Here is a 13,578-nt window from a genome sequence, read left to right as displayed (position 1 = left end):
GGATTTTATTGATTGAAAGTTGAAATTACATTCTCTATCCTTCTTACCTATTGCCCACCTGAAAGGGTTTATTATAGGCCTTCCAAGTGTCATAAAAAAATTTCAAACTTGTTATGGCTATTGAGGAATTTTTTTTCTTTGATTTGCAAAATGTTTCTTAACAACTTCTCAAGCAATTTTGCATTTTTTGCACTTTTTGCGCTTTACAAGTAAATGTTATGAAAACTTAAATATAATGACCCAAATAGGTCCTAAACATGATAAAACATGAAATAATCCAAAATCTTAAGATTTGAGGCCCTTTGACCATCTTTGACCATAGTTTACCAAGGGCTTATAACAGTGCCAATCTTGGAACTAGGTCATACAATTTTTGGTCTAGATGCCTATTTGATTAATCTTTACAAGGTTTTATATTGAAATCTGAGGTTTTATATGTGGATTTGAGGTTTGATATTGATTTGTTTTGGATTTTCTTGCACCATACTCCCCTTGTGTTTGAAAACTCAAGTTCCTACTTGAGGGTAATTGCTCCATAGAAGTACCATGTTTGATCTAGTCTTCTGTCATCCAAGTTGCATCAATATTGGGGAGCCCTTTCCACTTGACTAAGCACTGCATGTACTTCTTGGTTTTGGTTTGTTTTAGCAACTTGGTGTCCAAAATTAATTCTAACTCCATTGGTTTTCTTTGAGGGAGATCAGTTACATAGTCTTCACTATGGATGTTTGCTTGCTCACCTTGTTCACTTGTTGAACCTACTATGCCTTTGTATAGGGTGAGATTTGCAATATTCAAGACTGGAGAAATTTGCAAGGCAGGGGGAAGAGAGATCTCATATGCATTTTCACCCATCTTGTTGATTATACTGCATGGCCCAACTTTCTTCATCTAAATTTTGGAATATCTACCTTTAGGTAGTCTCTTTTTTCTCAAATATGCCCAAACCTTGTCTCCAACTTTAAAATGGATTTCCCTTCTTTTCTTATCATCATGTTCCTTCTATTTTAGTGTTGATCTCTATAATGCTTCCTTGACCTCATGTTGCACCTTTGTAATGAGTTTTATTAACTCTTCTCCTTGAGCATTGATTTTGAAATCTGATGGTAGTTCTACTAGGTCCAATGGTCCCTTGGGATGAAGACCATACACTACTTGGAAGGGAGTCTTTCCCATTGATCTATTCATGGAGTCATTGAATGCAAACTATGCTCGGTGTAAGAGTAGATCCCAACTCTGAGCATATTTTTTTGTGAAGCATCTTAGGAGATTTCCTAAAGATCTATTTACCACCTTAGTCTGCCCATTAGTTTGTGGATGGTAGACATAACTGTAGGTTAGGTTAGTACCAAGTTTCTTAAAAAGTGTTCTTCAAAAAAGGCTTAAAATTTTTACATCCCTATCTAATACAATAGTTTGTGGTAAATCATGGATCATAACTACTTCCTTAAAGAAAAGATGTGCAGTATGAGAAGCATCATTTATGCTTTTACATGGTATAAAATGGACCATTTTACTGAATCTAACACCACCACAAAAAAACTATCAAAACCTCGCTTAGTCCTAGGTAGCTCCATGACAAAATCCATTGAGATTGATTCCCAAGGTCTTGTGGGGATTGGTAAGGGTTGATATAACCCCGATTTGTTGAAACATCTTTGGCTTGTTGATAGATGGTAGTCTCAATGAACTTCTTTACCTCGTTGTTCATCTTTGGCCAATAATATCTTCTTTTCACCATGTACATTGGCTTGTCAATGCCAAAATGTCTTCCTAGACCACCATAGTGTTTCTCCCTAATGATTATTTTCCTCATTGAGCATTTGGTAATGCATAATTGAGCTCCTTTGAATAAGAGTCCATTCTAAATCAAATATTCAGAGAAATCTATATGGTGTCTTCCAACCATCTCTTGCAAACTTGAAAAATCTCTACAAAATCAGGATCATCAGCATATAAGTGCTTAAGGGAATCAATTCCCATACTTTGTAATTGTACTTCTTCAACTAGACCAACCAGTCTACTAGGAGCATCAAAAACTTTGTTTGCAACACCTTTCTTATGTTTGATGTTGAACGTATAAGCTTGCAATTGCTCCATCTGTTTCAGGTGTTTGACAGATCGCTTTTCCTGAGAATAGAAGAAACTCAATGCATGGTTGTCAGTGTATACTACAAAATCCTTTGGGATTAGATAGTGCCTCCATTTCTTGAGGGCTTTTATCATGGCATAAAGCTCCAAGTCATAAGTTGAAATTTTTTTCTTAGCATCATTTAGTTTCTCATAAAAGAAAGCTACTGCCTTACCTTCCTTACTTAGGACTACACCTATGGCCAAATTTCTTGCATCAAATTCCACAATGAAAACCTTATTGAAATTAGGTAGGACCAAGATTGGGTACTAAGAGACTCTATTCTTCAAATACTGAAATGCATCATTGGCTTCCTTTGTCCAAGCAAATTTAGTCTTCTTTCCTCCTTTGATGGTGTCAAGCATGGGTACACACACATGATTGAAGTTTTTGATAAAATTCCTATAGAAGGTGGCACGACCATGGAAGCTTCTTACATCACCTTGGTTCTTTGGTGGAGGCCAACTGATGATTGCTTCAACCTTCTCAGGGTCCATCTTGAGGGTACCTTGTGAGATCACAAATCCTAGGAACACAAGTTCCTTCTTCATAACATTCACTTTTCCAAGTTGATCAACAACTTGTGCTGATGAAGCCTACTTAATACCTGTTCCACATGATCAAGATGCTCCTCCTTGCTATGAATAAATATTAGTATGTCATCAAGATAAATAACAACAAATTTGCCAACAAAATCTATGAATATCTCATTCATAAGCCTCATAAAAGTGCTAGGGGCATTGCTTAACCCAAAGGGAATTACTAACCATTCAAACAAACCTTTAGTAGTTCTGAATGTTGTCTTCCATTCATTACCTAGTTTTATTCTAATTTGATGGTAGCCAGACTTCAAGTCTATCTTTGGTGAAATAACAAGCTCCTCCTAGTTGATCTAATAGATCCTCAATTCTGGGCATGGGGAATCTATACCTTATGGAAATTTTGTTGATAGCCCTACTATTAGTACACAACCTCCATTTTCCATCCTTTTTAGGAGCAAGGATAGGAGGAACAAAACAAGGACTTAAACTCCTTTGTATTAGACCTTTTTCCAACAAATCACTCACCTGCTTGGCCATTTTAGCATGTTGAGTTGGTGTCATTTTATAGGGCACCCTGTTAGGTAGGGAAGAGCCAGGTTTCAAGTCAATTTGGTGACTAATATCTCTAATGGGAGGGAGGCTTGTGGGTAGATCAGTAATAGTAACCTAACTGTATTTTTGTAACAAATCTTGTATTTCTTTAGGGATAGGATCCTTGTCCTTAAAAATTATGTTTTCCTTTGTCTTAGAGACCAAAATAAAACCTTGGGCATCAGGTTCCTTCAAGGCTTTAATCATTTCTTTCTCCCCTATGGTTACAACAGTAGGTTCTGCTTTAGGATCAGGCATGGTCTTTATGGTGAAAGTTACACCATTCCTAGTTATAGAATAAGTATTCTTCTTGCAATGGTAGATAGCATCAACATCATATTGCTAGGGCCTTCCTAGAATTATATGAGATGCATCCATTTCTACAACATCACAAAGTACCTTATCCTTGAAGTCTGCTAGAGGAAATTCTACCCATGCTTTTTCTGTCACTAAGGTTTGTTGACCCTTTATTAGCCAAGAGATATGATATGGAAAGGGGTGGGGTTTCTTAGGTAGTTTAAGTTTTTCTACCATTTCAGAGGAAACTAGATTTTTATTAGAACCTAAATCAATCAACAAATTGTATACCTTGTCTTGGCACTTGATCCTTGTCCTGAAGAGATTCTTTCTTTGGGATGACGCTTGGGTGTGAGGGATCTGCAAAAATGCTTGCCTCATTATTAGACATGTTCCTTCCTTAGGTTCAAGTTCTCTGCAATCAAATTTCTCTTCCTCCATAATTTGTGCTCTTCTTTCCCCTTGATTACTGTTTCTCTTTTTAGGGCACTTTCCTGCATGGTGTCCTACTTGATTATAATTGTAGCATGTGAGAGGGTCATTGCCTCTTCCTCTATCTCTGAAAGACTTTCCTCCTCTAATGTTTCCCTTAGAAATTTGTTCTTCCTTATCCTTATTCTTATCAGTAGGTTTGTTTCCATTATTCTGCCCCTTGTTCGAAGAATTGTTCTTAGGCTTGAAGTTTTTATTATTCTCCTTGCCTTTATTTTGATCCTACCTCCTCTTCTATTTTTCTTCTACCTTGAGTGCTAATTGATAGCACTTGTTTAGATAACTAGGGGTGTGAAGGTTGAGTTCTTCTTGGATGGGTAACTTAAGACCATTCATGTATCTTGCCAATTTTTCTTCCTCATCCTCTACTATGTTGGTCTTTATACACAATTTTAAGAACTCTTCTGTATAAAAACTAACATCTAGATCCTTTTTCTTCAGACTTTATTTCCTCCTATGGAGTTATACACCATAGTCTTTAGGTACAAATATCTCCCTGATTATGCCACCATTTTATCCCAAGAAGAAATCATGTTTCTTCCTTTCTTCACCCTCTCTGTCTGGATGAAGTTCCAACAAATTAGTGCTACTCCCTTCAACTTGGACTTTTCCATCTTTACCCTCTATTTCTCTAGGATGTCTTCACACTCAAAGAAACTAGTTAGGGCTTCTATCCAATCCACTACTACATCAACATTCATTTTGCCATTGAAAGTTGGCAATTCCAACTTCCCCTCCACGATTCTTTTCTCCATGGATTTGAGAGCATTCAAGAGAGATATCCATTCAATAGGTACTTTTTCTTCTTCAAGGTCATCAGCCTTAGCATCTCAATCTTCATCATAAGATTGTGCCCTTTTTTGCTTGTCTACCTTGCCTTCCAGTTCTCTCAACCTATGTGCAAGAGCAACATTGGTTGCTCTTTGTTCTCTCACTATTTTTGCTAGTTCAGAATTTTTTACCCTTCTAGAGATTTCTTCATATTCTTCAGAAAGAGTCATGGCTCTGATACCACTTGATGCAATGGAGCCTAGTGGGACTAATCAAATGATCATCAATTGGTCCAAAAAACCTCTTCATTGAAGTCCTTCAATCAAATCTCTTGGTAAAGACAATCAAATTTGCAAGAACCAATCACAAGTGCTACAAGGATGATACTAGGTTATCACAACCTTACACCCAAACAAGGAAAACCCCAATCACTAGGAGACCCTGTAAGCAAGACAACTTATCACAAGTTGCTCTTAATGCACAAATTGACCCAATTTTGGGAAAACAACCTTAAACTTCTCCAAATGACCAAGGAAGCCCCAAAACATTAGAATAGTCTATTAATTTCACCAATGGCATGAAACAATGGTTAAAACCAAACTATGTAAGTTTTTTCACATAGCTGCTTTGTTAAATCATCCAAAGAGACTAGTAGCCCTTTTTGATGAAAATTAGATTTTAAAGGAAATATCTCCACACAACCCAAGGAAAAAAAATCATCTTTGGACACCCTTTTAGGACTTTCAAAACATAATAAGGAACCAAGATTTGATTACACAAACAAATGGGCTTTTGTTCACTTTCTTGCTTAGGCAACTAGGTCAATTAGGCCTCTATTTACAAAGGAAGTACATGTTCTAGGGCTCCATCCTGCAAAAAAAAGATGGTAGCATGTGAGGACAACCCTAGACAAGTTACAAACGTGATTTCAAGCCTTGATGCCATGTCTAGTTGGAGTTGTGGGAGGTGTTGCATCCTTTTCCTAGCATGCACATGGGAAATGCATCCCTAGGGCATCAAATTTCTCAATGATCCCGACAAGTACAAACTTAAAACCACTTGCATATTAAATAAATATCCAATCCTAGGATTTCACTAGGGGCCATTAAATTCCCATGGTGAAATCCTCCTCTATGCTTGAAAATGCTTCAAAACCCTAGGTTAGCAAGAAATCTAGACCTACTTACACAAACATGTGAATACCTGGAGTTAGAGAATAGATGGAGACTTCAAACTAGAAGCATTGGAAATGTACTTCTTCCACTTATCCAAAAATTTATGTCTTAAACTTTGGAAGAATCCATATGAATTCGTACGACACAGAACAATAGGCTGTTTGTAGTAAAAATAGGGATTTTATTGATTGAAAGTTGAAATTACATTCTCTATCCTTCTTGCCTATCACCCACCTAAAATGGTTTATTATAGGCCTTCTAATGGTCATAACAAAATTTCAAACTTTTTATGGCCATTAGGAAAGTTTTTTCTTTGATTTGCAAAAAGTTGCTTAAAAGTAGCTTAACAACTTGTCAAGCAATTTTGCGTTTTTTACACTTTTTGTGCTTTACAAGAAAATGGTATGAATACTTAAATCTAATGACCCAAATAGGTCCTGAACATGATAAACCATGAAATAATCCAAAATCCTAAGATTCTAGGCCCTTTGACCATCTTTGACCATAGTTGACCAAGGGCTTATAAGAGTACCAATCTCGGAATTAGGTCATACAATTTTTGGTCTAGATGCCTATTTGATTAATCTTTCTAAGGTTTTATATTGATATCCGGGGTTTTATATGTGGATCCAAGGTTTGATATTGATTTCTTTTGGGTGCTTCTGCACCAAACTGACTTAATTTGAAGGTGATTTGCCCAAAGGGTGTATCTAAGCTTGTTGTACCAATCCTGGGTATTTCTCTGTAATAGTTGTTTGGTAACCTCCAAGAGGTTCTTGTTGGTTGATTTTGCTACTCCATTACCTTGTGGATAGTAATTATTCAAATATTTTAAGGTAATTTTTCTATTGTAAGCCCACTCTAGGAGTTGGGTAGAGACTAACGATGTGTCATTATCACACACTAGGGTGAAGGGCATCCCCAATCTAATGGAAATATTCTTAATAAATTGAATTACCATATCCACCATGTTATTTGCAAGGAATGGATTTGGACCAATGAGTACAATTATTTATCACGGTCAACACATATTAGTGTCCGATGAATGAATTGGGGTTTACTCCCCAATGAAATCAAATGCCCACTAAGTGAATGTTCTAGCTTCAAAAACTAGCTAGAGGGGCATTGCAAGATTCCACTCTCTAGAAGAATTGGTTTGTAAAGTGTGACATTTCCTCACATGGTTGTGGACATTGAAAAATAAATAGGGCCAATAATACCTGAGCCGAAGAATTTCATGGGCCGTAGTGTCAACGAAGCCATGTATGGTCCTAAACTGTCCATGGAATTCTTTAATTATTTTCTTTGCCTATTCCCAATCAAGGCATCTTAGATGTAAGCCTTTGAAATTATGTTGAAATAGAGTTCTTCCCTTGATCATGAAATGTACCCTCTTCAATTGAATTGCATGACATTTGTGGGCCGGGGGTGCCTCTAGACATCTATTACGTAGTAAGAGATATACTAGATTAGCATACCATAGATCTTAGGTTAAAGTTTCGATGGTATAGGTTTGGCATTCTAATTATGGATTAGTTGAGGCCATAGCTTTTGATAATCCTTTCCCATAAACTAACTTCAAAGGCTTCATTTATAAGTATAATTTTTAGAGAATGGTCATTCACTTCCCATGTCTCTCACAAATCTTGGTGAGGTGGATATGGTGATCACTCTTGTCCTTGGAAAATATTGCCAAATTATCTTAGTAGATGATTATGCATTTTTTAACTAATTTATCGAAGGTTTATTCATCGCTTTATGGAATGTGGCATTGACATTGATCAATTCAAAGGACATCTGCCTATAGGAAAATGTTCCCCACTTGGTGGTAAACATTTCCTTGAGCCAATCTTCATACTCAACCATGATATTATTATAACCCAAATATCGATCCAGGAAGGACATTATTTGTGCTTCATTCACAATTTGTAGGACCTCATCTAGAGAAGGCAACATATGGTTGTCTTTCATTGATGCCTTGTTTAGGTTCTAAAAGTCCATATATAACCTAATTTCTCAACTCTTCTTTCATACTAGGACCATATTAGCTACCCATGTGGTATGTCAGATAGGAAAGGTAATTCTTTTGAGCATTACCTTCTAAACCTCTTGATAAATCCAGGGCTCAATGAGGGGGCTCACATGCCTTTATTTCTACGTGAATGACTTGACACATAGTTTAAGACGTATAGTGTGTGCATCATGGATGTGTCATATGTTTTGAAATCTTCATAGCTCTAGAAAATGACATTAATTTAATGTCAGAGAACCATGACAATCTTCCCCTTTTCCTTGAGGGAAGATGAGGTTCCAATGAACACATTTTTCTCCTCCATGTCTATCCCAAGGTTTACCTTTTCATATTTCCCTCCCTTAGAGGAGGGAGTATGTATGTCTTTGAACCATGAGTCTAAGTCAAAGATACATTCAAGTGTTATCATCCCATTTGGGATGGTGTTTGTGGAAAGATTGAGGATCTCTCTCAAATCATTTTCATGTCCTGGGTCACCATGTCCTTCTTCCAAGATATGGTCCTCAAATACACCCCTAGTGGCAAAAAAGGATAGAATATGTCAATCATCCTCAAAGACCTAGAAGTTCTTGATATTATCTAGGACAGATATGAGAAAAGTTGTTCAGTTAAGTGTCCCCTTTTATATTTTGAGTAGAGGGCATCCTATGATAGATTACCCTTCAATTACTAGTTGATTACACTTTTTAAAAGTCTGAAACTATCTAAATAGTCACTAGTTAGTAAATAGTAGATGGGAATGGTCTAGTTGTCTTGCACAAGTTGAAAAAGAAGATATGGAGGAAAAAATAAAATAATCAAATTTCATTGAATTGTCTCTAAATGAAGTTACAACAATTGATAATACTTCCTCGGTGTGCATGCACGTTTATACTATAAACAATCTTTGTCATCAACCCTTTCTGCTATATGTTGCTAAATTGAATTGTAGTGCGACAATGAAAAATTTATATGATTTATTAAAGAGTACTCTAATTTATTGTGGAGGTATGGATAACATGGAGATTGCCAAAAATTTAGTGTGTGTTGGAGTAGATGGACCTTCGTTTATGCAAGATCATAAAGGTGGTCTTTGATAAAAGATCCAAAATGATTTGGCACCCTATGTTATTCTCATTCACTGCATGGCCCATCGAATGAATCTAGATTTTGGAATGGTCAGCGATTTTGGTTCTGTTCATAAAGTGGAATCTTCAATCAAAGAGATTTACCAATACTTTTCTCGAAGTCCAAAATGAGATTGGGAGTTTCAACACTTTGCTTGAGGACTTACTGACAGGAGGATGCTTTGTAAAGATAATGATACCAAATTGATCTCTTTGGATGGACCAATGCATCGAGTATTCTCTAAATATCTTTCATTGCATGGATTAATCCACTCTATGCGAGATAGATTCCCTTGACTATATTCGAGTCTAACTAATGTTAAGATGCTCTTAACTTTAGCAGTTATTTTCCCCATGCTACAGGACATGAGAAATGTTATGAAAAAGGTTCAACAAAGAGAAATATACATTGCAAAATATAATAAGCTACATAATGGCATGTAATAGATTGGATACTCTGTATCAATTACAACCATTAGATGAATCAAAGTTTACATAGTGGATATAAATCACAGATTTGAATAATATTGGGAACTATTTACATATTGGTGCAAATGATGAGGTATGTGTTAGGGTACGTAGAGTTGGCATACCAATGCAATACTATGCCTGTGTTGACCCCATGTCCAACCCCAATGAATCAGGAATCGAAGTTGAATCTAAACTAGAGAAGGTAAGTTCACGTGTTTAAAATGAAGACTTCAAGAAGATCATTGACTCTATGCTTGAATCTGTCAAGCAATTTTTCTATAATATTTTATCACAAATTAGATACATATTCCCTGTAGAGGAATTTCTCAAAGCAATGTTTATTTTCTCCTTCAATATTGGTCTCTAAACTATCCGAGTGATTTTGGAAGAAGGATGATGACTTTGATTAAGCATTTTTGCAAAACTAAAGTAATTAATGGAGTAATAATAAATGATCTTTTAGATGAATCTTGACTAAGAGATCAATAATATTATTTTTCAAAAATAATGAGGGAACAATATGATCTCATGGAGAATCCAAATAAAGAGGGAGAAATAACAAAGCTTTGGGAAAACCTTGATCAGAGCAATCAGTTGAGAGAGTCAATACCAAAATATTTCAAGCTTACTAACTTATGTTTGACAATGATATTGGGTTTAGTGGAGGATGAGAAAGTTTTCAATACTTTGGGCTTCATGAAGTCAAAGGTTATAAACGAATTAGAAAAAAATTTGGATAATTGTTTGAGGCTCTATAATTCTAGGTATGAGCTAGATAGTTTCCCTTATGACATAGCTCTCAGCATTTGGAGAAATAAATGTCAAAGAAGAGGGATGGACAACATTTCAAACCCAAGTAGCAGTGGTTCATGTCCTGATATTGGAAGCAATGATGATGAAGTTAAATTTGACATGCATAATGATAGTGAATCTGAAGAAAACACTATGAACAATCAAATGCTATATCAAATAAATGAGGAGGATTATGATGATAGATATGCTGCCAATCCAGTCAGAGTGGCAACTATAGCAGCTTCTCAAGTTCTCTGTGAGTCAAGTAATAAGCTAGTAGCTCTGGTCTTACCAATTTCAATTCAGATTAATATATGTGTTCTGGTCTTACCAATGTCTAAGACTCTATCTAATAATTAATTATATTTTTAGAAGTTAATTTAGACCCATAATTGTCCTATTATATATGCTTAAATTTTTTTTAAACATGTTGATGTTACATGTTGAGATTTTCATTGAAACTAATTTTTAGAGTCTACACATGTTGAGATTTTCATTGAAACTAATTTTTATAGTCTACACATGTTGAGGTTTTCATTAATTTTAGTTTTTATACATGTTGAGATTTTCATTGATTTTAGTTTTTATACATGTTGAGATTTTCATTGATTCTAGTTTGTATACATGTTGAACTTGAGATTTTCATCCATTCTAGATTTTAGACATTTTTAGATTTTCATTGATTCTAGTTTCTTTAAAAAAGTGTAACATACTGCATTCTACATAATAAACTTTGTTTTAAAAAATTGTATTATAATTTATAAATCTATAAATCAGCATGTAACACAATACATAACATAATACATTTAACAGTTACAAACAATTATACAAATATAGAGCCTAGAGAAGTAGAATATTAAAACCCTTTGCAAATGAGCCAATGACCTTGAATTCCATTTTACAAATACAAGGGAGAAACAATAGCTACAAGTCAATTTTTAATTGTATATATAATCAGATTAGTACTACATTATGTGTGTACATTTGCATTGCCAAATGCCCACTAAGCGAATGTTCTAGCTTCAAAAACTAGCTAGAGGGGCATTAAAAGATTCCACCCTCTAGAAGCATTGGTGTGCAAAGTGTGACATTTCCTCACATGGTTGTGGACAATAAAAAATAAATAGGGCCAATAATACTTGACCTGAAGAATTTGATTGTTCGTTGTGTCAGTGGAGCCATATATGGTCCTAAAATATCCATGAAATTCTTCAATTATTTTCTTTGCCTATTCCCAATCAAGGCATCTTAGATGTATGCCTTTGAAATTATGATGAAATAGGGTTCTTCCCTTGAACATGAAATATGGGCTCTTCAATCAAAGTGCATGACATTTGTGGGCTAGGAGTCCCTTTAGACATCTATTATGCATCAAGAGATATATCAAATTAGCATATCACAAATCTTAGGCTAAAGTATCCATGGTATAGGTTTCACATTCTAATTGTGTATTAGTTGAGGTCATAGCTTTTGACAATCCTTTCCCACAAACTAACTTCAAAGGCTTCATTTATAAGTAGTATTCTTAGAGAATGGTCATTCACTTACCATGTCTCTCATAAATCTTAGCAAGGTGGTGTAGTGATCTCTCGTGTCCTTGGAAAATATTGCTAAATTGTCTATGTAGATGATTATGCATTTATTAACTAATCTGATGAATGTTGTATTTTATGGAATGTGGCATTGACATTGATCAGTTCAAAGGATATTTGCCTATAGGAAAATGTTCCCCACTTGGTGGTAAAAATTTCCTTGAGCCAATCTTCATACTCGACCATGATATGATTATAACCCAAATATCTATCCAGGAAGGACATTATTTGTGCATCATTCACAATCCATAGGACCTCATCTAGAGAAGGCAACATATGGTTGTCTTTCATTGATTCCTTGTTCAGGTTCTGAAAGTCCATATATAACCCAATTTATCAACTTTTCTTTCATATTAGGACCAAATTAGCTACCCATGTGGTATGTTAGATAGGGAAGGTAATTATTTTGAGCATTAGCTTCTAAACCTCTTGATAAATCAAGGGAATAATGAGGGGGTTCACGGGCCTTTGTTTCTACCTAAATCACTTGACACCTAGTTTGAGAGGTATAGTGTGTGCATCATGGATGTGTCATATATTTTGAAATTTTCATAGCTCTAGGAAATGACATTAATGTAATTTCAGAGAACCATGAGAATCTTTCCCTTTTCCTTGAGGGAAGATGAGGTTCCAATGAACACATTTTTCTCCTCCATGTATATCCAAAGGTTTACCTTTTCATATTTCCCTCCTAGAGAGGAGGGAGGATGTATGTTTTTGAACCATGAGTCTGAGTCAAAGATGCATTCAAGTGTTATCATCCCATTTGGGATGGTGTTTGTGAAAAGATTGAGGATCTCTTGAATCATTTTCCTGTCCTAGGTGATCATGTTCTTCTTCCAAGATATGGTCCTCAAATACACCACTATTGGCCAAAAAGGATAGAATATGTCAATCATCCTCAAAGACTTGGAAGCTCTTGATATTATCTAGGATAGATAGGGTTGCTATCATTTCTACCGAAAAGCATCGGAGGTGAGAACCAGTCATGGGTTTTGTTGTCCTGCATTTTGTCACTAAAAACTGTTGGTAACAACACAAAACTTTTTCAATCTAGTTTCATGTCTCTCTAAGTTGAATTTGATATTCAATTGCTTAATGTTGATCAATTGCTCCATTTCAATTCGTATATCAAATCATTTTATCGATGGCCTTCGTCAAGTCTTTTTCATTTTTCTTTTTGTCAAGCCTTTGCTTGAATTTTGAAGCCTTCATTATCCTTTCTTTGCTTTTGAGTTTGTGCTTGTTGGTTTTTAGTCCTTTGGTTTTTCTCATGTCATGCCTTTCAATTTTTCCTTCGATATGGTCTAATGTAGAGCTCAATCAGAGTTATTAGTTAAGAGATATGCTCATTTTAGTGCCTCAAAAGTGGACCTTTTTGGTGCAATAACACAAATTAAAAACATGATGTTATATTTTTTATTTAACTTTCACTTTTTGATAAATATAACTTAAATTCACTTTTTGTTATATTTTTAAGTTACTTTAACTTAAAAATTTTAACTAAAAGTGACCATAGTGCACTTTATGTTATAATTTTAAGTTGAGTTACTTTTAAAGTTTTCACTTAAAGCAACTATATAACT

This window comes from Cupressus sempervirens, chromosome 6 (genome assembly GCF_028749045.1).
Source record: "Cupressus sempervirens isolate cs-2001-9-10 chromosome 6, ASM2874904v1, whole genome shotgun sequence".
NCBI classification, from domain to species: Eukaryota; Viridiplantae; Streptophyta; class Pinopsida; order Cupressales; family Cupressaceae; genus Cupressus; species Cupressus sempervirens.
The sequence above is the reverse complement of the archived record's forward strand: the minus strand, read 5'-3'. Positions refer to the sequence as shown.